The sequence below is a fragment of the Setaria viridis genome, unplaced genomic scaffold (genome assembly GCF_005286985.2).
Source record: "Setaria viridis unplaced genomic scaffold, Setaria_viridis_v4.0 scaffold_315, whole genome shotgun sequence".
Classification (NCBI taxonomy): domain Eukaryota; kingdom Viridiplantae; phylum Streptophyta; class Magnoliopsida; order Poales; family Poaceae; genus Setaria; species Setaria viridis.
In genome coordinates this window covers 20001-43736 of record NW_027255887.1, presented here as the reverse complement: position 1 = coordinate 43736, position 23736 = coordinate 20001, and the positions used below count along the sequence as shown (strand labels likewise).

Sequence of the window (23736 nt, the reverse complement as noted above, 5' to 3'; positions counted from 1 at the left end):
GGATTGATCGAAAGGGCGAATGAAAACGCCATCAAGGCTTCTTGGTGCAAGGATTGGACCCTCCAACTGAAGACCCGCAAAGGTGCTGAATGCATTAGCAGTTTGAAACATCGAACCATCGAACGAACTTTAATAGTAAAAAACTAACAGAAGCAGCAACCTCTTGGATATTCATTTAGATATCAATCCAGAAGCACCGGTATAGTAGTACTGTATTATTAAGTTTCAGGGACAACCCCATTTTCTTGATGTCCAGAGGACATGAAAACTGAAGCAAATGCAGCCAAAGCCAATCACAACACTTGGCAAAAAATTACAATAATTTATTTGAGTTCCTTATTTGTTTGGTAAAAAGAAGCATAACTGAATATATTAGCAGAATCAGGTCAGGTAGTTGCGAATATTTACCTCTTACGTGCCAATACTTGGGATAAAAGAAATCGATGGATCTGGCTTTGTCAAGGCAGATGTTTGAGTCATGCCATGCCTCAAGCTTTGTGTATATTGACGCCAAATCTAACCATGCGTCCATCTCTAACTTCTGTAGGGATTTAACCTGTCAAGACCAAGTAGATAATGAGCGAAGAAGAACAATGATATTTTAATGGGAGTCTAATAAAGAAGAGAAGGGGTTGTACCTCACTACAAGTGGTTGATTTCCAGACTTCCTTCTTTGCTTGCGACCAAAGCTAAACCCGAAAAGATTCCACTGCAGGCTTGAATTGTCCACGGGAAGCCTGAATTTGTGCTTTCAGCCTCAAAATATCCAACTGATCATCTTTCTCAGCTTCATCTATGGCAATATCCGCTACTGCTTCGGCTTCTTGTAAATTCTGCTGTGCAGATAATACAAGAATTAATAACTTCCAGGCACTAACTGAACCACCCATCACCATTTCAAGACATTCTGTTGCATTTTCAACAGCTGCATTGAGTTTGCGCTGCATCGCATTTTCCCAAGCAAGGCTATACATTATTTCAGGATTCTACTTTGCCATTGCAGCAGCATCCTGCAGCAGCCTCAGTGCATCATCTTGTAATCTCGATTTATCCAAGTGTGAAGTGGACGACCTAGAAAAAGGTCCATAACACACACCAAGAAAGTGGTTTACAATGCTGATGAAATGCATATCGTGACTTCTGAAAGACTTCATGGCTTTATTTGCAAATTTGATCCCTTCGGAAGCATGCTTTGGATTCTAACAGCATAGTTTTGCTCCTAAAAGAAGAGATGGAATATGAGGTTTTCCCTTTCTCTCTAATACACAAAAACCATTCCTTATGATGTTTAATGCACTATCATCCATACCAGCTGCACTGTTGCAAAGTGCAAGGATAGACCATCTCTCCGATCTGGTATAGGTTCCTGGCAACAACATTTCTAGATGGCTGGCCAAAACTTCATGATGCCCGGATACGAGAGTGCATACATCAAATGGTTCACAAGGTCAGGATCCCATTTATTTCTTGGAGGGATAGCTTCTTGTTAGTACGAGTAATAAAAAAATTGCTTCCTCTATGTTGTTCCCAGGGGTAACAGGTTCCCTTTCTGACCAAATTCTTCAGGAAACTTCACTTCAACACCACAATACAGCAGAGTCACTGCCAAGTCTTTTTGTAAGTTGGCGGACCTTTCAGAATCCAAATTCCATGGCTTTGCAAGAGCTCTCCGATATGCAATGATGGCTTCTTCGAAACAACAGCTTCTCATCCACAGTTTGGGAAGATATTCTAGAGCTGAATGGAATATGTCCATTAGCTTACCCGTCAGGAACACCATATGGCCATGCAGACTCAACTATGTCTATGATGGTTTTGCATTCTTCCGCAGCATCAGCCATGTCAAGATAGCATGAAGTGAAACTCTGACGGATGCAACAAAGCTCTTTCAGATGCAAAAGTTATCAATATGAAGCATAACAGCCTTTTACTCCGTTTTGTCAAAAACATATTTTTCACTAAAACAAAATAGCTAGGACCGCATATATAGGACAATAGGAGATTTGCAACGCTTCTGGAACTACTATACCCATTTCAGATGGCAATGCTAAAGTACAATACAAGAAAGCACATTGAAAAGAAAAATCTAGTTAATACCTGTTACTCTACCAAGGCCTTCCAATGACTTTGCTTTAAGCAATATGGCCTCTAGAAGCAAGCTTACAGAATGCATTGACATATGCATTAGCATTCCGTTCACTTGTGAGGTTTTCCTTCTTGAAGAACGTGGAGGCACTCTAGACTTGATACTTTCAGCAATAGCACTGGTCATTCGTGGCCTCAAACTTCTTATATCAATTCCCTGAAGAACCAGCAATGCTGCATCAAAATTTCCTCTCTGATGTTTCCAGTCTACCTAACAATGCCCGGGCCTCCTGTTACACAGAAAAATAAATCTATCAATTAGCAAATATAAGAAACACAAGATAGCCAAATTTCCTCGAAGATTGAAGGGGTGCAGCAAACCTCATAATTTAATGAAAGGGTTTCTCTGAGGTCTGATTCTACTTCATTTACTTGGCTATCATCAGGCGTTGTTTCTCGACTTGCTATCTTTGAAGAAGAGCCATTTGCTGAGAAATCACGTGTCGCAAGAGATTCTGGCGATCGAGGAATATCTTCGAACCTGGATTGGTCCCCACTGCAAGTGCATAACATGATCGCAGACATTGTCTGCTTGCAGATAACTTCACTAAATTTATATAAATAGCTCTGTCTCTGTTAGGATCTTCCTTTGGGACCAATGGTATTGGACATACAATCAGGTACACTGCAGGACATCGCAACAATAAAAATAGGAACTCTGAGTGCACATTTCAGAAAACAAAATCAAGAGTAAACACATACAAGGTCTATATAAACAGACAGCACAATCAAAAAATTCTATGAGCACAGGCAGATTTAGCAGTTCCCTTTTCCCAATGGTTCAAATTAAATAAATATAAACAAATACAGCTCCACTGTTTAATGCTTAGCAACCTGTTGAAGCTAACAGCTAGGCAGGCGGACCATCCAGGTCAAAAGAACTACTAGGCAGGCCATCCAGGTAGGCGGGTAATTCTCTCCGTATGGCTGGAAATGCATGCTCTCACTTCGAGTTTCAATTCAATCTTATCGCAAACGCACTACTATGCTATATCTAGGAAAAGCGGCAATACAAAGCCAAGATCTTACTTACTAATAAGTTAATTAAGGCTAATCCGTCCGCACAACTGGTAAAGCTTTCCCTGTCTCTTCGGGAATACAAGACAAATCAAAGAAAAAGTAAATGCAAGACAACCAGAAAGGAATTCCTATGTATGAGTTAGTTCGATTCAATACTCGGACTGGTATATATAAGTGCTCATCACTACTCGACTCAATCTACTATAGGTAGGTAGAGAGTAATTCTCCGAAAGAACTACTAGTCAAATATGTAGGTAGGGCTTGGGCAAGTAAGTAAAGTAGGCATGAGTTATCTTTTCCTACGGCCTACCGAGTCAATCTATTCGGACAAGTAAATAAGTCTGGGCATTCCTTCACTTCAGGTAATTCGATAAGTAACTACGTTCATTCAATGCTAGGGCTCTCCACTTTTTGTGAAATTACAAAGGGGAAAAATGCTCTCTATCTATTCCAATATAGACTTGTTTGTGGACCTACCTTCTTTTAGTTAGCAAGTTCGTAAGGCAATACAAATCCAAAAAGCTAGGAATTGAACCAACCCACTTGAAATTCTCGTAAAGAGAGAGTGAGTGTTGTTTTCTAAAACTGGATATTTTATAGCCATTTTCAGTGCATCTAGATCAGAAGCCTGCGTGCGGGCTCTTTCTTAATTTCATGTCCGTCCCTCACTCGGGCTACTCAAAACTCTGATTCAGGAAAGAAATGCTAAACAAAGAAATGAGCAGTCCCCATAATTTCAAGTAATGAACTGTCATATCCAATCCGTAATTAACTGGACCAGCAAATGCGCCTGTTCTGGCAAATGCGCCTGCCTGCTCTGTTAGTTAGGTAAGTAGCAAATGCGCCGCCTGTTAGGTAAGTAAGATTTCGCCAACAATGCTTTAGCCAACAATGGTAAATCCTGGTACGAGTTCTTATCTTTACTCGGTGAGGTCAATCCCTACACTTATTACCCATATAGAAAGAAACTTAGCGTAGCGATTCCGTATCTAGTTTGTGTCTTATTATTCAACTATTTGGTGTGGTGGAGAAGAAAAACGAAACCGCGCGATTGAATCCACATCTGAGCGTCTTTTTTTTCGGTATGCCTCTCCGCGAGCAAGGAGCGCCGCGAGGAGAGCGAGAGAACGAAGTGAGAGCCTTTGGTAATGAAAGAATTCGTTTACTTATCTATCTGCTTTCTTCTAAGCATTCTATTGTCTATGAGTGTAGTTGCAGTAATATATTCCAAGGCTTCCACCCGCCCGGATGGGTTCGCCCCTACCACAATTCGAAAGTATGTTCTCGTTCATTTTGTTTCTGAGAGCCGCATAGCCGTTGGTCCGCTAGAATTGCAAAAGCGGATCCAGACATGTTTTCCCGTTAAAATCCTCCTGATAAAGGAGACTCAACCGTCTCCTTCTTATTACGAGATAACTATGGGGATTTCTTCTTTGAATGCTTCCAAACATACATCCCAGAAGGTTCTCCGGAGCCCGGAATTCCCCAATGTATGCATTTCCTTCAAAAAAGGATGGAAGTCCGTTCTGCTACACTTTGTTCATGTGAACCAGGAGCAGGTTACTATTTTTGGAGCAACCTCTCTAGCAGAAACTAACAATCTTATTCAGAAGGAAAAGACCCGGCATAAACTATCAATAAAAGGTAGGGGTGCGCAATTAGGAAAAAACCAAAATAGAAAGGGTTGGGCCATCTCTGCGAGGTATTTTTCCTTACGTAATACTCTAATTGCTTGCCTTATTTTCAACGTGATTTCATGGCTTTTTCGGTGGGAATTTCCCTATTAAATACTAAAGGAGCGAGCTCTAGTTAGATACTTCTTTCTTTTTTTCCCGAGCTGATTGCAGTCTGTAAACCAACCGTCAATCTCCCACTTCACTTGTTGTGAAATAGATCAAGCCAAAACGAAGCATTGGCCCCGACCCCATTCTCGCTTAGATAAACTCCCTCTCCCTGCTGACTTGTTCTGAGATCTGGCAATGGGCCTAGAGCAGGTGGTGGTGAGTATGACTAATCGAGCTCCTCAATTGCCGAATTCTTGATTCGGTGGGAACCTTACCGCTGCGCGCCTTAACCATCGATTACAGATTCAAGTTAGCCCAGTGTGGTTCCTTGGAAAAGTAGTTCAAATCGAACTCAAAAGCAAAACTAGGCAATCCAACTTCCATTGATGCAGCTTCCCTGTAACTAGCTAGCATAGTATCGATTTCTTCCTCTTCTTCTTCTAGTCCGAGAAAGCCTGTCTTCCCCGAGAAGACAGTCTTCTTCCTCTCCTTTCCGCGAGGGTATGGATTCCTGTGGTCTATGACGGGCTGTCCCTATTGTAGGTATTCCCACGCTGTCCATTATGTGCGTGCTTGAAAGAGATACTCCAATTCTAATAATGGTGCTCACACTACGGTATGGCCAACAGGTCGGGATGGCAGGAGAAGAAGCTGGCACACCAACCTATTCGGATAAGTGTAGAGAAGAAAGGAAGGGGAAATCTTTCAAAAGAACTTTTCCATAGATAGGCGTACTATGGATGAATTCCCACCTCCTTGGAGGAGTGAATGCAAGGACCACTAAAAAACAGATACTTTACCGAAAAGCCTTTGCTTCTTCTTTCGATTGGATAGAAGCTCATACTCGACTTCAACAACTGGCTTGGCCAAATCCCCAGCTCCTGTCCTTGAACTAGGTCCGGAAATAGAGCTTGGGGAGAAGTCTTGTAACTTACTTCCCACAAATCTTCCTTGTAGGCTGGCTAGCTGTGATAACTTTCACGAGTCGAAAACAGATAAATCAACCTTGCGCTTCCCCTGTCAGTGACACCGGGGCGAGGTACGAAAAAGCTAAAACTCCCTTGTCTTCAACTATGAACTTACATCTATCGATAACACGGGCTTCTTAGGTCAATCACATCCCCAGGAACTTCTAACTGGCCTAGCAAGGACGGGCATCTTTCATCAATTGATTCGATTTAACGAGAGGCTCGGAGATGGTATACGTAGAATAGGGGAAAGTCAAGACAAACTTCGGTCAATTTACGTTTTCAAAACTACAGCTATCTTGCCCAGAGTCCCAGAGCTTAACGGAACTCTTGTTTACTATAAGAGAAGAGAAGAGAAGAGAAGAGAAGAGCCCACCGCTTTATAAGTGCTTTCCTCTCTCTTTCTTTCGAACCATAAACTCCGAAGCGGTTTCACTTTACCATACTGGAGAAGGGCTTCACTCGCGCCTTGGGGACAGAACTAGAGTACAGAACTAGCTTCCTCTGTACATATCGTTTTCGGGTAATAATACTATCATTGAGAAAGAATAGATAACGACTATCAGGCATATGACTGATTTCTATATGGGTGTGGGCTCATACTCTCATTTTATCCTTGCTCGCTGTTCCCGACAGGAATACGTCACTTAAAATAAGCTATTGACGTCTTAGTTCCGACCTTGTCTCCTTTCTTTCTTTTGTTCACCGGTGCAAGGCAAGGGCGGAGCTCTCTTATGTTCATCTTCCACGCCTGCCCGCATCCCAAGCACTAAATGAGTGAAATCCAATCCCGGAAAAAGGCTCTCTTGCATCTTTTGCTTCCCCACCCGGCCTCTATTCTAGATTCACCGTCTTCGGATGCATCAGTTTATTATGCTTATGCCTAATCTTAATACTGGCTAGTTACTTCAATTACCTTACCCCACTGCCCCCTGCGCCCACTTCCTCGGACGAGTTATATTCCTTTTTTGCTATTACCCCCGGTCTCTGCTTCTTCTATATCTGATGATACCTTAGCCGAGGACTAAAACGACTACGAGGAAGAAAACGAATGAAGGACGATTTCCTTTAGCCGGTGGTGGCTACCTCGACTCCTATAACAAAGAAGAACAGTGTCCCGTACAGCCAATCTAGACTAGACGAAGAAGTTTCGATTGCCTGGCCAATCAGAGTTCATCAGGGGAGTACTATCTTCCCTTCCGGTGCCATCTTCCTAAACCTATCTTCCTGAGCGGGATTTCTCCTACCCTTCATTGCATTGACTGAACTCGCTTACGCTCTTCCCACTGTTCGCTTACGATCTGATCCTTCTTTCCTTCCACGGATGCGACTAAAAAGAGAGTAGCTTCTCCTGCTCGCCTTGTTGAAACTAGTCATTCTGTTTCTGCTGTGGCTGGTTTATCGGCTGCTCCAACTGTCCAATCTGTCCCAACAGAGTTAGGCATTCCTTCTGAGCTAGCTAGGGAGTCAATAGCAAGACCGGGTACAACAAGCCTATTAGAGAATGAAGTAGCTCGAGTTCGGGGTTATCTCTCCTAAATAGAGGTTCACTTCGACTTTACTACTTTCCAGCCAACGCACTCTACTCAAATTGAAGGAAATTGTTTGGCCCCTATTCTATTTATTTATTAAGGGAGGGTACTCATAACGTTGAATCACTGTTTTTCATTCCTAATGTTCATCTCAAGCTGGCTTCGACATCTGGTTATCGTGTTTCTTTCTCCTCCTTTTCGATCGCTTGCTCTCGTGCTTGCAACCGATGATTCACTTGTTTAACCTGACCTTGAGGAATCACTTCGCTCAGATGAAAGGCAAACGAGCTTTTCGGAAGGGCTTGTCTTGTCCTCCCGTTGGTTGCATCGCTCGTGCTCCCTATCGAGGGATCACTCGCTCTTCTCCCTCTGGTCGGTGCTCAAGGAAAAGCAAATTCTAAACGATCTAAATGATCTCTCTCTACGAAGTTTTATTTCACTTAGGATGTGGCAACCATGCTCAAGTTCAGGTCTTGATTCAATGGTCCAATGCAGCACCAGAGGATGCAACTTGGGAAGATGCTTCTTATATTCATAAACAGTTTCCCGCCTTTCTAGCTCAACCCTTTCTCCTAACTCCATTCATTCCTTATTTTAGAAGAACAAAGATGAGTTCAAAAGACAAAGATGAGAGCACTGGTGATTCAGTAAGTTGACTACTTTGTTCGCACTTTCTATTTGCGTAAGAAAAGTATGCTCCTTTCCCTCCTCCAACTGCCAGAGTTCACTAGCGCGAAAGAAAAATAGATGGATTGAGCGACGGGACATTAACCAACCTGGATTTAGCCCTCCTCTCTACTATCTACTGGCTAGACCTCATACTACTGGCTAGACCTCATATTAGACCTAATCCTGCACCTCCACCACCACAACCAAGACCCAATTCAATATCTTAATAGGAAGAATGTCTTGATCCGGAAATTCTCGTACCAAAAGGAAAGAGTAGAGAAACCATACTCTGGCGCATAGTTAGTGGTAGAATGCTTATTGAAAAAAATAGAGGGTTTAGTAATCTCCTGCTACGATAAAGAATTAGTATAGTAAATGGATGAATAAGATTTCTCTCGATTTAGAATCGGATTTGGCGGCATGGCCAAGCGGTAAGGCAGGGGACTGCAAATCCTTTATCCCCAGTTCAAATCTGGGTGTCGCCTGACCCACTAAATACTTTTGATTTCTTATTATCATAAGTAGTGTTCGAGATCACAAGGCTAGAATGTCTTGTGTGCGAAATAGTGCCATTGGTTAGTGAAGTTAGCTGACAATCGTCATATCATATCCATAGTCTAAGGACTCTAAAGAAGATAGTGAACCTGAGGCTGTCTCCAATCCCACGAGTCCAATAGGAAGAGCTAGTCCTCTAAAGTAAAGTAGGCGAATTCTGGCTAAATAAAAGAATTCTTACTTTCACGGCCATCAAACATTCCAAGACATCTCTTCAAGACTATCCGACTCAGCTCTGCGTAGGCAGAGCCAGGAACTAGATCCGTATCCCATGATCAGTAATCTTACAATTACACAACCACCAGATCCTTTAGGTTTGTTCGATCTATCGATAACTGATAGACAGACGCCTTTGACACTTCCTCCAGGTGGAGTTGATTAACACTCTCATGGTTGGTCGATGGAAATAGCAAGACGAGACAGACATGATAATCTGATAAATATATGTGGTGATCCCTTAAGCAATATCTAATAATTAAATGTGTCCAAGATTCAATTGATTGGTTGAAGCCAAGGTCTCGAGCTAGTCCATCTTTCTATATGATATTATTAATAATGCGCAGCACCAAGCCAGAAATTGGGGAATGAATTGAATCGATTGCCTTCCTTTCCTGAATAGCTGGACGGACAAGAAAGATATTGGTACTTAACTGTAGGGACACAAAAGCTCTGAATCCTTCATTTGATGAATTTATAATCGAAGCAAGCGAGAGATAAACAAAAGGTTAGGAGTTTGGAATGACAACTAGTCACTTCTTGCTGAAGATCTGTTCAGTGAAGGAAGCTTCACTATGATGTGTTAATGCCAATGGAGGATATGTTGCATGTTTGGTGTCCAAAGAAATGAGGATACTGGAACTAGCTTCTGGGGTCCAAGGATACCTCCGCCTTTCACTTTCATCTCTTGATACCGAAATTCGCCTAAGGTCTGGCCTTCTACTCTACTTTGATTCAGATTCATTTGTCGAGAGATAGTGGATAGAATGAATAGTAGAAGTTCCGCTGTAAGCAGTTACGAATGGGGAGGGTATCATTAAACCCAGTCTTCGCTTAAGACTTATCTAGTTTTGCTCCCTACTCTCAAGTAAGTAGAAGGGGAAGGGATAAACCTAAACTCTGACCTATGCTGTTGGTCAGAGAAATCCTCCTCTTTTAATAGAACTATGCGATTTTGACAACAATTTAGAAAAAGAGGGATGGTAGAAGTCCTTGCGAGGTAGAGCAAGACAAACGGATCTATCATTCCGCAAGAAGTTTCCTTTTCAGGGTAATAAGAGGAGTGGTGCCTTTAGATTGATTTTCTTGTCTGTCTTTGAATGAGAGATGCATAAACTAAAGAAAAGATATGCCCATCTGGATGTTCCAAATAAATCAAGGTGCTATTACTAGGGGCGATCCTCTTTTGGTGGGGCAAAGGGAACGAAGAGAAGAGGTTTAGTATAAGAACAGAGGAAGGGTTGGAAAAAGATGAATCGGACTTGGCAGATTGAACTGAAGACTATAAAGAAGGAGGAAGAAAGCCCATAATTATCATGTATGACAAGGTTGTTCTTATCATGGTGAAACTGTTGGAAAAAGGTTACTGTGATTTTCTATCTATTAGTTGACTACGGAGCTTCTTCATCCCGACCTATCTATATGTGAAAAGCACTCCGCCAGAATCCTCGTAGTAGTAAGTCGTGGGTTACAAGCTGTCCCTTCCGAAAAGCTCGTTTGCAATAGATATAGGGTTTACCAACATCAGGCATGGACATAGACACCAGATCATTTTGATAGAAATGAGGTAGACTGGAAGCTGAAGCCAATAGACCAATGGAACTAATCAATCACTTGCTTTCCCGAACTGGACAGCAGGATTTTATCAGCACTGGACTTGAATCGCGTCGATGACTCTAATCTTTAGAGACAGAAGCAGATGGGAGAAGGTTGGATATGGATCATGATCAAGTCTACCTCGTAAGCCACTTAAAGATCTTTGAGCAGCTCGAGAGAGAAATCCGTCTTCATTGGTACAAAATAACCTTCGCCCCCCTTTTTTGTTATGGGATGGTGGTTCCTGTCTATCAACTAAGGTTAGAAATTGATTATATAAGAATCTAGTAGATCACGCACCTATTGTATTTAGTGTGATCTTGTGGGAGAGTAAGGCAACGAGTGAGCTACGATTGAGACTCCTTACGGATGTTAGGTTTTTCGAATCACCGATTCCATCGATCGAGAAAGTAAGCAGCAGGCACGAGTAGACCGACTGATAGCAACGGCGAATCAACGCCCGACCCGGCTCTTTTGTCCTTTTGTTCGCAGAAGGGAGATCCTGTGCGCTAGCTATATCAGTTATGGATGGAGCCCTCACTCAACCGACCTGCTACCTGGAAATCCCCAATGCACCAATGTACCAAAGGCACTGTACTTTGAATAGGAAACACTTCCCTACTTCACTTCCTAATTAATAAAGTAGGAGGTATTCGAGTACGGAGGTACTAGACCGTGATTCTGGTCCTGATGCGGACACACCTGTCGACAACAGAGAAGGGATTCAATTGAGAGCGGATAGCAAGATCGAATGAATGGATACTCTGAGATAGAACGAGAAAAAGCAAATTTGATTAATCCTACAAAAGCCTTACAAGGCAGGTAAACTTTATGCAGTATCTGCTACAAAAAGAAGGTTAGAGAACAGGTTCCATCTACTTTATCCGCTTTTGGGCATGAAGAACATGCTTCTTTCTCAATTTATAGGAATCGTTAACCGCAACTCTCCTTTTCAGGCTTGGATTGGTTTTTTGATGCAGTAGAGAAGCCGTTTCCTTTGAACTTGGTCCATCGGACAGATATAGACATGGAGAAGCTTTTCAATGTCAATCTTTCACTACTTTGTTTGGACCTTGCTTCTTCACTTAATGCTTGCTTTCCGTCTTGCCTTTGCTGGGCCTACGATAGGCTCTACTCCAATACGAAATAAGATTTTGTACATGAAGGTTGGTGAAAAGCAAAAGAAGCAATTGGTTCTCAAATGCCGTGACGTCACCTAGCTTTATTCTAAATTTTGCATTCTATTGGTATGTATAGTGTCTTTCATCTGCTTTTTCATTCATTCTGCCCACAGCCGTTAGGTATTATGACAAAAGGAACCAGCATGTTGCTCCTGAATCTACAGATAGAGAAGAGGGCACGTCTCTTTTTCTAGAAGCCGGTCTATGTTCTTATTCTTAATCGAATTCTAAAGAAACGTCAGTTTCAAATCACTTCCATTGGGCTGAGCGGGTCATATATGCCTTTTGGCTTTCACCTATGTTATGTATTCTCTCACAATCACTCCTAGCAATAAGTGAAAAGGCGGCTATCGATACTTTAGAGTCCCCTCCTCTTCTGTGTCTACTTCTCCAGTCGAGGAAGCATACCACCCAAAGCAAGACGTGAACAAATATTAACCTGAGCTAACAAAGCTTCAGAGTCCAGATCATACCAGCCAGAACCTGAGGTGAAGATGTTGATACCAGTCTACCTTAAATGCGTTTTGACATATTTTCGATTACCACAAATCAGGTGATTGTAGCTTACCTTCTCCGTGGCTTCAAGATTATGTATGCTATCTCTTTTGCTTTTTTCTATCTAATATACTATCTACATTCACACGCTTATTCCCAAGTAAAGGAACGAACAAGGAGGGGTGCCCGCCCTCTATGTGTTTGTTCTCTTAGCATTCTAATACCAAACTAGAAATAGGAAATCTACAGACCTTTTGTGGATCTATACGCGCATACGTTTTTGCTTGGCTTTTTCTTCACTCCGTTTTGTATGGCCGAGTACCAATTTCCTATGCTAGTTTAGCTCATGGTGGTTCCCCTTTGGGAAAGGGGGTTCACCTTGATCCCAGTTTAGTAGGAATTGTTTGAAACTAAGGAGGTTGATTGAGCAGGAAGTTGGAAATGATCTGAGTGGCAGTAATCTTTTTGATCTAATCACAAAATGTCAATATCGAATTACTGAAAACAATTGAGAGGAAAGAGATAAGCACATTCTATTTATTTTCGAAAGGACATGATATTTATCAATTGTAGTGTTGGCATTCGACTAAACGAATAGCATTTCGAAGACAGTCTGACTCTTGAATTATCCCTCATCTGTTGACTGACTCGCCTACACAGCTAACGAGGAAGGATATGGTCTGGTAAGGAATGAATTGTAGTACACACCCACTAATTGTTGAATAGTTCACAAAAGAATGGATTGGATCGAAAGGACTTTCCTACTTGGAAATAACAAGAGAACGAAAACACTGATTTTTCTTTGAAGGAAGCAGATCAATAAAATGAACACATTCAAAGTGTTAGGGAGGCAGTAAGTTCAATAACTAGCTAATAGGCGCTGTCTGTAGGATAGGTTTTAGGTGTTCCATGTCGTCAATTCAATAGTGGCAGATAATATCTAAATCTGTCTATTTTCACGGTGTAGGGCGGTAAATAGTAAGCATGGTGGTATAAATGGGGTAATTCCTCGAATTTCACTGCTTATGGGCTTGCTTCTGGTTCTAGTAGTAAAGTCAAGCTATTAGGTGATCATAGGCGTTAAAGCAAGGAAAGTTTCAATAGGCTTTTGAATAGGGTTGGATTTCACTCACTGGATCAGAGAAAAGCCTGGCCTTTCGTAAAAGCTCATAGGCACTGGCATTCACTCACAGGGTTTTGATAAGTTTGTTTGCACTTTCTGTGGCGTACCACTTTTCTCGATAGCCTTTTTATACATGCTTCTTTCAAAACGGAATGGGTTCATTCACAAGTAGAAAGCAAAACAAGCATCGGATGGGAGGAAAGCTACTTATTGTAGTTTTTTCCTAAACTAGTAACGTAACTAGAATAGTGAACTCTCTTTCGGAGAAGCATATGGAATTGCTTCACTGGCTTGCTTGAAGAGCTTTCTTTACTGCTTAATAAGAGAGTAAGCTATGTCTCCACTCCTTTTCTTGGGACTGGCTAGGAAAGCACAAGATGCCCTAGCCCAAAATCAAACATGGGTTCTAGCTCCTTACACCGACTCCAAAAACATTATTGGATATAAATTGGTATACAAGATTCAAAAGAAAGCGGATGGTTCTATTGAAGAAGAAATCAGTATCCAAATTGGAAGAGAAAAGGTTCTGTAACCTACATATACCATATGGGAACACATTACACCACAAGGAAAATGCCAGTTGAGGTACATGTATGCATCCACTTGCAAATTCGGATGATCCAACGCTAAAAGTATGATATTTCTATTCTCTAGCGCTCCTCATATAGAAAAGCTATCTAGCTCGTCCCTCTAGCGCTCGTAAAATAAATCCTCCTTGTCCGAGAAGGCAACAACCATTTCATTTCTTTAACCCGGATTGCATTATTTAATTGATTTACTACGTCGTGTACTACGTATTGGTTCGCGAATGCGTTGCTTGAAGGAAGGAAGCTGCTTTAGAGGAGGGAAGCCATAGATTGCCGTACCGTATCTACAACTATAGAATGTGCTTTGCCTTTGCCGCTAAATCGTATTGTTCGTATTGCGCTAGGTCTTTTTCGCTAGGTTATAAGCTCGTCATTTCTCTATTCGTAGTAATCCATTCGTACGCTTCGAAAAGTCAACCTCCAAAGGAAGGAACCTATTTTTCTAGGAAGGGTTTAACCAGATGCAGACGAATCCTCCTAGATAATTTCTTTAATTCGCTACGCTCGCTACAGGTAAGGGATAGCGCTAGTGCTACGCTTTAATTTCTTTAATTCGCTCTTGCTCCTCATACTCGAACTAGGAAGCAGGGCGTAGACCAATATTTCATTATCAAAAGCATATTTCCCTGGCGTCAACCCCGGAGGGCGTGGCCCCGCAGGGCATAGAGGGGAACTGGTTAAAACCCTTTGCTTGAATTCTCAATCCCTCTCATCCTTCTGCTTAGACGGGCTTTCTCCCAAGTTTATTTTAAAAGATAGAAGAATAGATCATACTTCAATAAGACAGGCTTTATCTGGTAAAATGCATTCCTCTGCATCTAACTAAAAGGGGTTGCTAATATCTCCCTTGCCACCGAAAGTTCATTCAGCTGAAGTGCGACCAACATGTCACCACCACTTCTGGCGATAGATTGCTCCCCACGCTAGACTGATCGATAGGATCCTTTTGAGACATAATTGCCTTCTTAGGCTATACTTTCTTGACTAAGGAACTTCTATTCTATTTATTGCTTTCTTTGCTCTTGCTGGTCTCGATACAAAGAAAGAAGATAGGCTTCCGTTCTTCTTGATCTTACGCCAACTCAACTAGATTAGCTAGTGACGATAATAGTTTGTTTCAAGAAATGCTTCATTCACCCGAGGCTCTAACTTGACTAAATACGAGAAATTAGGGGTGGCTGGTTTTTAGACTTAATTACTCCTTGCATGCCCGCCCGGCTCACTACTTCATCTTACCTTGCTTATGAAATTCCTTAGGGCGGCTGGAACGAATGAGACTGACTTTCCTTCTGCAGGTCGTCCTTTCTTATCGGGGATATTGATTTTTTCATGCAGTCCCTGGTCTCATTTTCATACTCCGAAAGAAGGAACTCAACTGGTTTTCTGGGTGTGCCGGTGCATCTGCTATCTACCCAGATGGTAATTCTCTTCAAAATGGAGTATAATAGTAACTTGTGATTTTGTCTGGTATTTATGCTTTCTTCTTTGGTCTCAAATTATGAAATTCAGCGTGGGAGATGTGACGAGATTTCATTCCAGAGGAAGAAAGGGATTATTTCATTGTTGCGGGGACAACATCATCAAAGGTACTGTAAAATGCACAATAGCATGTTGATTTGACTTATTACTTTGCATGATGAATTTCCTAGGTGAACTCATGTAGATAGCAGCAGCTAAAATATATATGGACAACGTGGGAGATGATGAGGGCACAACTCCTGCAAAAGAAATAGAAAATCTTAAGAGGAGAAGATGCAAAATTGGCTCTTGTCATAATCTCTTATATCTTTGAGAAGAGCTGGGGTCTTCTTCCACCTCTACTCCAGGCTGTGGGCACTAGTAAGAGTATCTTCGCCCCCTCCCTCTTTTTCTTCAGGTAGGAAAGAGTAGTCAGCAGGATTTGGCAAGCCGAAGAAGAAGAATGAATTCCAAGTGCTCTCTTCTAAGGTGAAGTAATGACTGAGTCCATGTTTGTCCACCGGAATGGCTGACTTGATCTTCCCATCATCTCTATAATTATCTTTTCTTGCTAACTTCACGGAGACTGAGATCCATGGTATAAACCTATTTTCCTCAAGGTTCAGCTTGATAAGCCGTAGCTTTCTATCTCGCTCTTCTCTTCAGCATTCCATCCCTGGGGCATTTAACCTTGTTTTTCCCTTGTGAGCCGCCTATGTAAATCCACGATCTTTAGGCAAATTTGAATCAATCATCGCTCCAGTGAGTAACGTATTTTTTGGACTTGTAATAATAGCCTTGTCCAGTAGCGAAGTACTAACTTCTTTACTTTGCTTGCCCTGTCCGCCTTTCAGGAAGCCTACTTGGCGATGAACAAGACTTTGAAGGTCGAGTAAACTATTCGAAGGATCGCCGATTCAGTCCTCTTTTTTTATGTTGTAGAGTACAAGTCCGTAACTGGTCTTTTCTTTGGGAATGGTAACCTTACCCCGTGGTCAAACTCTTGTCTTGTGGGTGGTCAATCTCAAACTCTTTATTAATATAGGCGGATATTCTAAGAAGGCTAATAATCATTCTCAAAAAATCCTTGCCTAAATCTGCGCCATCGGTGTCCGTCTAGTGAAGATAGCTAATGGATTCCTCCCCAAGCTTCTTTCTTATTAGTTGCCTCAGCACCCGAGTAATAGACAGTGGGACTAGTTCTTAGTAGGCAAGCACCTCCTTGAGTGTCCAGTGTCAAAAGAATGCCAGGACCAGCCGATCCATCCAAGGTGAATGAGCCGCACGCGCCTCTTGAGCTACTCAATTCTCTCTTCAAGATCTTAGTAATCTTCATCTAGCGCCTAGGTATTTACTCATACCCCGGGTTACACCTTTCTCAACCTCAGTATGTTCGTGACCTTTTGGTTCGTAGTAAAATGGCTGGAGCCAAATCGTGCCTCACACCTATAATACCTGGTGAAGCACTTTCTAAGTTTAGTGGTACACCAATGAACGATCCCCACCTCTATCGTAGTGCTCCCCAATATGCTACTATCACCAGACCAGATATCACCTTTGCGGTTCACAAGGCATCGCATTTTATGCATCAGCCCACTGCACTGGACAGCGTTAAAGCGTGTTCTGCCTTATCTCAAAGGTAATGGCATTCACATCTCGACCCGCTCGCCTCTGGAAAACCATGCCTATAGCGACGCAGACTGGCCCGTCCTTTAGGCACCTTTGGAAGGCAGGGGGCAACCCAGTTTTTAAGGTAAAGTACCCATTTATTCACCCAATCAAGTCAGCAGGATCCACAGAAGCAGTCTTTTCCACCACATCTCCCGGGCCATCGAATAAGATTTGATTTGTTTACGAGCGTATCTTTAGACTAATATTTTCTGAAAGAGCGAAGCAAGCCAGCCGTCTACTTTCCCAACCGAGTATTCTAATGAGCCAAAGCCAGCCGAAGAATCTTTTGGTTGTGTCCCCATGGGTAGTGTCCCTTAGTTTTGAGTATAGCCGGAATTACAAACTTTCAATTAGAATAAATCCGCCTAGAAAAAGTAATTCCTTTTATCGGCTCACCTATTTGCTGATGAATCTTACTTGCTTGTTGGTAGCGGAGGGTTGGTTTTTTCAGTTCCTTATTTGCCCACCTTCTCTACTCGAAATGGTAACCAGACCTTACAATTCAAATCTCTTAGACTAGAGCTCCCAGGATAAGATTTTTTTTATCTATCGAGCGAGCCAGCTATAGGCCCACCAGCCAGCGCCAGGTTTGGATATGCAAGTTTCGTGCCAGCCAGTCCATGACCCTCCCCGGCAAGTCAATAATCTTTTTCCTCTTCAAGTGAGGAAGAAGTGTCAAAGTCTGTGATCTAAGTACCTGTTCTCTCAGTACCTTACAGTAGTGAATACCCTGTCTTGTTAGAAGGAGATTTTTGCTATTAGATAGCCCCAAACCTTGTCAGTCAGGATTTTAGTTGCTTCTTTGTAGGCGGATACTGAACTCGCTCTCTGTAGGTTATGGGTATCGGGTCAACCTTCCTTATCGGGGAACCCTTCCTTCTCACTCTGCTTTTTGACCAGCTCTTTTGCCGAAGGCTCGCCCACAAAAGCAGAGCTAAGGGTAAGAAAGCTAGTAAGAAGCTGGCTAAAGGACGGATCGAGTAGGAAACCCCATATTTTGGTCATAACATTGATTTGAACTAAAGAAGGAAGTTTTTTTCTGTATAAAGAGAAGGGATTGGAATCACGGTAGCAGTAGAAGTTCACGCCGCTGGCTAGTCGTATCTGGCTATTTGTACATTTGATCAAGATCCAGCTCTTTCCATTGTTTTTTCAGAGCAACACGCCGCAGCCTCTCCCATTCTCAACACGCCGCTGTACATTTCCATCTTGCCTTCGTAATCATGCTAGCAGTGATAATAAGAATTCTATCGTAAGAACACTAGCTGGAGAAGGGAATCTGTATCTGACCATAGAAATCTGTCCATTGTAATAATTCCATCGTCATCTGGTTATCTGGACATTGACATCAGACCAGCTATTTCCATTGTTATCAAAGGCCGGAGTCAATAGGTTTCGTTCACTTAGGACGCTGTTGCCCAACCAAGCCCCATAACCTTGATATCCAAGGAACGCTGTCCAAGGTTTTTCCCCGATACCCGATTCCCGAGCGTTGAGAAATACTGGTTTATTGAGTCAAAGCAGAGTGACCTGCGGCCTGGTGTTAGCAGGCTGAGGACACCAAACAAAAGCTGGAAAAATAAGAACTATATAAGAGAAGAGTTTGATCGGATTCGCCAACCTCCACTAAATTTATACCTATCCTTTCGCCTAAGATGATCACGAACGAAGACAGAGAATTGCGTAGATAGGAGGAGGAAACGAACCAACCCGGGGCCCCAAACAAACAAAAGGGAATGAGAGAAATGATCGGAACGATTGAGGAAAGAAAGAGAATGGCGGCCCCTTTCCTTTCGCCCAGGGGGCATCGTCGTCGGGGACAGGCTTCGATTTCTATAGTATTTAGATATAGAGATAGATGATGATAGAGATCTAGATCTTTCTATAGATAGATCCTTTGAGAAATTTCTATTGATCCGCTTTCAAGATCTATGAACAAGAGAGAAAAAAAAAATATCCATGTAAAAAAAAAAGAGATGAATAGATAGAGCTGAGCCGATAGCAGGACTGGGTACGATGATGGGGCGAGAGAGGGAAAAAAACCTTCGGGGTGGATCGGGAAAAGTGACCTCCGGCTCAGCCCACGACTCCCTTCCCTTCGCATAGCTCAGGTGACTCCCTTCCCCCTTTTTTCCCAGAATGAATTCGCCCGACACGACGAATCCAGCCCTCCTGTCTTTCTTTCTCATTGAATGAACCACTGCCTGGGACGCCCCTATGCCTATGAATTCAATGATTTAAGTAAGGGCCCCGGGAGGAAACTTCGGAAAGAAAGCCTACTGGTTGGTCTGGTTGTCCCCCCGGCGGTGCCCGGGCGGGCCTCGGTTCAATCTTGCCGATTCTACCTAGACATGGCTCAAAACGAAGGGGTAAGGCCAAGTGTTCTTAAAACAAAACTCTCAGTGCACTTCGGAGCACGGTCTTCCGTTAGGTCCTTTACGGACGACGAAAGCCCCTTGGCTATACTCTACTCTTCGCCTCCGGCTGTTCTGTTCTTTTCTTTCCTTTTGGCTCGGCGGAGCTGAGCTGGGTTCCATTACACTCTGTAGGAAATGCATAGACAGTCCACGCAGCAAACCGAGGCCCTGCGTGCGCCGTACGTACCGCCTACGAATAATAGGTAGCCCCACCCCAGGCAGAGTTTGTGAGCCGTGTAATAGGCGACCATTTCGCGCGGTTCGGGGGGCACTTGAATAAGCCGCCGGCACCCGGCTGCGTCTTTACCCCTATCCAATTTTTGGGCCAATTCCCCCTTCGTACTACCAAAAAATGAGATTCTTGCCGAATCCGAGTTTGCTGCTCCAACCATTACAAAACTAATACCTATTCTGTTTAGTACTTCAGGTGCTTCTCTAGCGTATAATGTCAATCTCGTAGCGGATCAATTCCAACGAGCCTTTCAAACTAGTACTTTTTGTAATCGACTCTATAGCTTCTTCAATAAACGCTGGTTCTTCGATCAAGTTTTGAATGACTTTCTAGTCAGATCGTTCCTGCGTTTCGGATATTCAGTCTCATTCGAAGCTTTAGACAAGGGTGCTATTGAGATATTGGGCCCTTATGGTATCTCGTACACATTCCGACGATTGGCCGAGCGAATAAGTCAACTTCAAAGTGGATCTGTTGTGCGAAGAGTGCGTTATGAACCGTGGCCGCCTACCTGCTTTGGTTGGTGGGGGCGGCTCCTCCGTTGTGGGTAAACGGGAAACCCGACTCTACGAACCCGAGGAAAGGCTGCACAGCTTCCGTAGGGGCGTTAAGACCGGAGCTTTTTGTAGTGCTAGCAGGAATGCAAGTGAATGAATCCAATCCCATCCCCTTTCAAATCGGCGAGGTAATACCTTATTGAAGTAGGGCACGCTACGGCAACACAGGACTGACGGGGTGGGGGCTTGCTGTCTACTTGGCGAGCCTTCACTGCCCCCTTCTGTAACTTCCCTTCTTTCGTCCGTCCACGAGGCAGTCAAAAGAAAGAGAGAAAGGGGCGGCTATAACGCAGGAGTCGTGGCGGTTGTATGCCACAAGGTCCCTATAGACAAGGGGACAAGTGAATCATCGCTTTTGGGCGCAGGCAGCCCTCTACCATCCATCCCATTGCATTCCTCTCATAGAGTACTGTACCGTCTCAGACCAGATACATCTATGGAAAGAAAGGATTTCATAGAAAATATTCATTTTTCTATTTTTTTGGATCCCCATGCATTCCGTTATTCCCGTAACTATGGATTGATTGTCCCTACCTAACTAAATGGTAGTGGTCTAGGGAGCGCAATTGCTAGAGCACGGGAGAATGAAGAGTAATGATTTAAGCAAGAGCAGCCGGACGGACTACTATAGTCAGTCTAGTGACTACTATAGTCTTTTCTTTCTTTGTAGTTAAGTAATAATGTTTGGTATAGCAGCCTTTCCGAGCGAGTCTCTGGGATCTCCTGTAAACCCCCATGATGTGGTAAAGGGAGGATATTAGGGGAAGCAGTGAGTGGAGATTCCCCTGCAGAGAGCCGGATGAGGGGAGACCCTCACGTCCGGTTCGGAGGGCGGGGATATCCCGACCCTACTATCATTATGCCTTTGCAATGTTACTTGGTTCAACTCCATTTGTGACCTTTTCTCGTATGTGGGACTCTCTATCTTCTTGGGTAGATTCTAGATCGTCTTTCATTTTGTTAGTGAGTAGTTTTCTTATTAATAAGTCAAGTCAAGAATAATAAGAGAACTGTAGGAGCTTGCCAGGACGGCTTGGTAAGCAAGCTACCTGTTATGTAGGCGCCAACTCCCAGTTCTTTCTCTTCTTTCTTTTTGATTTTTTTTTCTAGTTTTTTATACTATACGTATAATCACCTTTCCGGGGAAGGGGTAACATAGACGGAGGCACATGTAGACAGATACAGACTTTTCAATCTTTTGCCTAAGCGAAGTAGATAAGTATGAGGGAAGAAGTATTTGATTGTCCAGCATGATCGGTTTCATAAGTCCAGTTGTGTCAGAAGCTAGAGTTGCCTTTATTAGTGGATAAGGGTGGGTTAGGCATGACATTCTTAATCGTAGACAAGGCGCGCTGCGGAAGAGCTTGATTGCTAACTAATTGCTTGCTTTTAACCAGTGACTGACTTACACGGCTACTACTTTCCTGAGTACCGCTTCAGAATCGTTCCTACTTTCCTTTTTAAAGGTCTTCCTCTCTCTACTGGGATTTACTCGCTTAGAAGTCGAGGGGGTCCCATTTCCATTCCTTTGCCAAAGACCCTAACGACAGCTTGAACTACCTCTTTGTCTCATTGATCCGAAAAGAAAGGAAGAAGTCCCACAGAGGTATTGGTTCGAGTCCAATTCATGATTTCAGTTCAGAAGGACTTCATTCAATCGAAGTTTAGGATGGAGCTATCACTAATAGACAGATGGGATTGTTTGCAACAAAGTGTCTATATAGCAAGGGCTCTTTAAACTATATCCTATAGAATAGGGACTCGACCAAAGGCTCAGCCGAAAGAGAAACTTTCTCAGTCGAAGAATTCGAATCTCACTTTAAGACGATTGTTAGCCGTCTCAGTAAGGGTAGTGAGCAAGTTTAGGTTTAGGAATAGGAATGATTCTTAGGAAGCGAAGCAACCTCTTCTCTTTGCGTGACTCCTTCTTAGGGCGTGATTCCATCGGGCTTCCAGCTGAAGGATGTGTTCAAGTCGCTTCTTTTCCGCTTTCAAGCTGAATCAAGTGGGGATGATGGGAAGTCTAAGTCAAGATTGATTGATTAGTTCTGTGGTCTGGTAAAGGAGAAAGAAAGAACCTGAGAAGAGCATAGTTGGAACTCTTTACCGGGATCATAGGGGCTATGCCCCCCTCTCTCTGTCTCAGTCCCTGCCAACGGCATAGCAACCTACTCTTCCTTCTGATGCAGCCTTCCTTGATCCATAATTTGGCTTCCTCATTTATTGATTGCCCGCAAGCGCCTCAACACCATTGAGTGAGCCTCATAGAATCCTCAAGGCCTGAAGTAGAAGTTCTTCGAACCTTGTTTGTGTGTGTTCGTGCCCACTCCAATAGAGCGTTTGGCCCTGTGAGCTTTGACTACGAGAGCTACCTATGTCAAAGTATCGGCAATTAAGTGGAAGGCATTGTTCAAGAAAATAGGCCGGGGTCGATTTCAACATTGAATTTCATAGTAGTTAGATCCCTCATGTTAGGCACATATGCTGTTGGCTGCTTTGGTACGAACGGTACTATTTGGTACGAAAGGAATAGCCACCTAATAAAGGGAAGATTCCTATCATCAGAAGAAGAAGTTGGCAATCTACTAATCAAGATCGAGCAAAATGGATAGTTCCATTAACTATATGGCATGGCATTTCTAGCCCGAAAAGTATGAGGTACACATAGGTAGGGAGCATCATCGTACTCAATCCTGCTTAGGTAGAGCAAGACAAACGGATCTATCATTCCGCAAGAAGTTTCCTTTTTCTGGGTAAGAAGAGGGTTTTTAAAAACCGTCGACCAAGACCTTCTCCAAGCAATCGAACTCTTCCTTTCTTTCTATAGCCACTGTACTCCATCGAGGATAAGACGGATACGCGATTTCTGCACTTCCTCCGCTAGCCCCCTCTGTGGATAGCACTTTCTTTCGAAAAATTGGCAGGGACTGCGTACCATTAAAGGGAGTCAGTGGGCACCGTAAGTAGTAATCGAGAACTTGATGAACATACCAACCAGTATGTGAATCCGTAAAACAAGTGGAGGAAGAGAGGCTATATCTAGCTTTCCCTGCCTGGTGAGCCCGTTCACCTAGTCTTTCCATGCTTTCAGTGGCATATGACTATCTGAATGCCATATACCAATCTCAATCCTCCAGCTAATAACCTATCACACACAGTGTGATATCTCCCTTTTCTCCATCTGCCTCCCTTCCCTTTTCGCCTTCCCCTGCTTCCGTTCACTTCTCCTACTTCCTTTTCTTCTGTTTCATTCTGGCTGGACATTTCTGTCCTCACTCCTTCCAATTTCACTTACTTTACCCCCACTTCAAGGTGTAAGTGTTCACATCTAATGTAAATGGACTTAAGGTTCTCAGCCAATCCATGCCCAAAACCATGTATGTCATAGGACCCTAGTTCAATCACTCTCAAATAGAATTCAAAGTTATGCCCCTGCCCCACTTTATCCCTAGACATTTTCCTTCACTAGTCATCTTTTGTCCATTAGCAACTGTGATGATCATGGGCAAGGTTCTGGTGATGAGGAGCTT

At 43.1% G+C, this 23736-nt stretch overlaps 1 non-coding gene and 1 pseudogene across 1 annotated transcript; one reads left to right on the top strand and one right to left on the bottom strand.

Annotated features, from left to right (window-relative positions):
- Positions 1–339: 339 nt before the first annotated feature.
- On the bottom strand, positions 340–9901 carry LOC140221581 (protein NPGR1-like; annotated as a pseudogene).
- Positions 8533–8603, top strand: TRNAC-GCA (transfer RNA cysteine (anticodon GCA)). The gene has a single exon. It is a non-coding gene; the product is annotated as a tRNA-Cys (tRNA).
- Positions 9902–23736: the final 13835 nt, after the last annotated feature.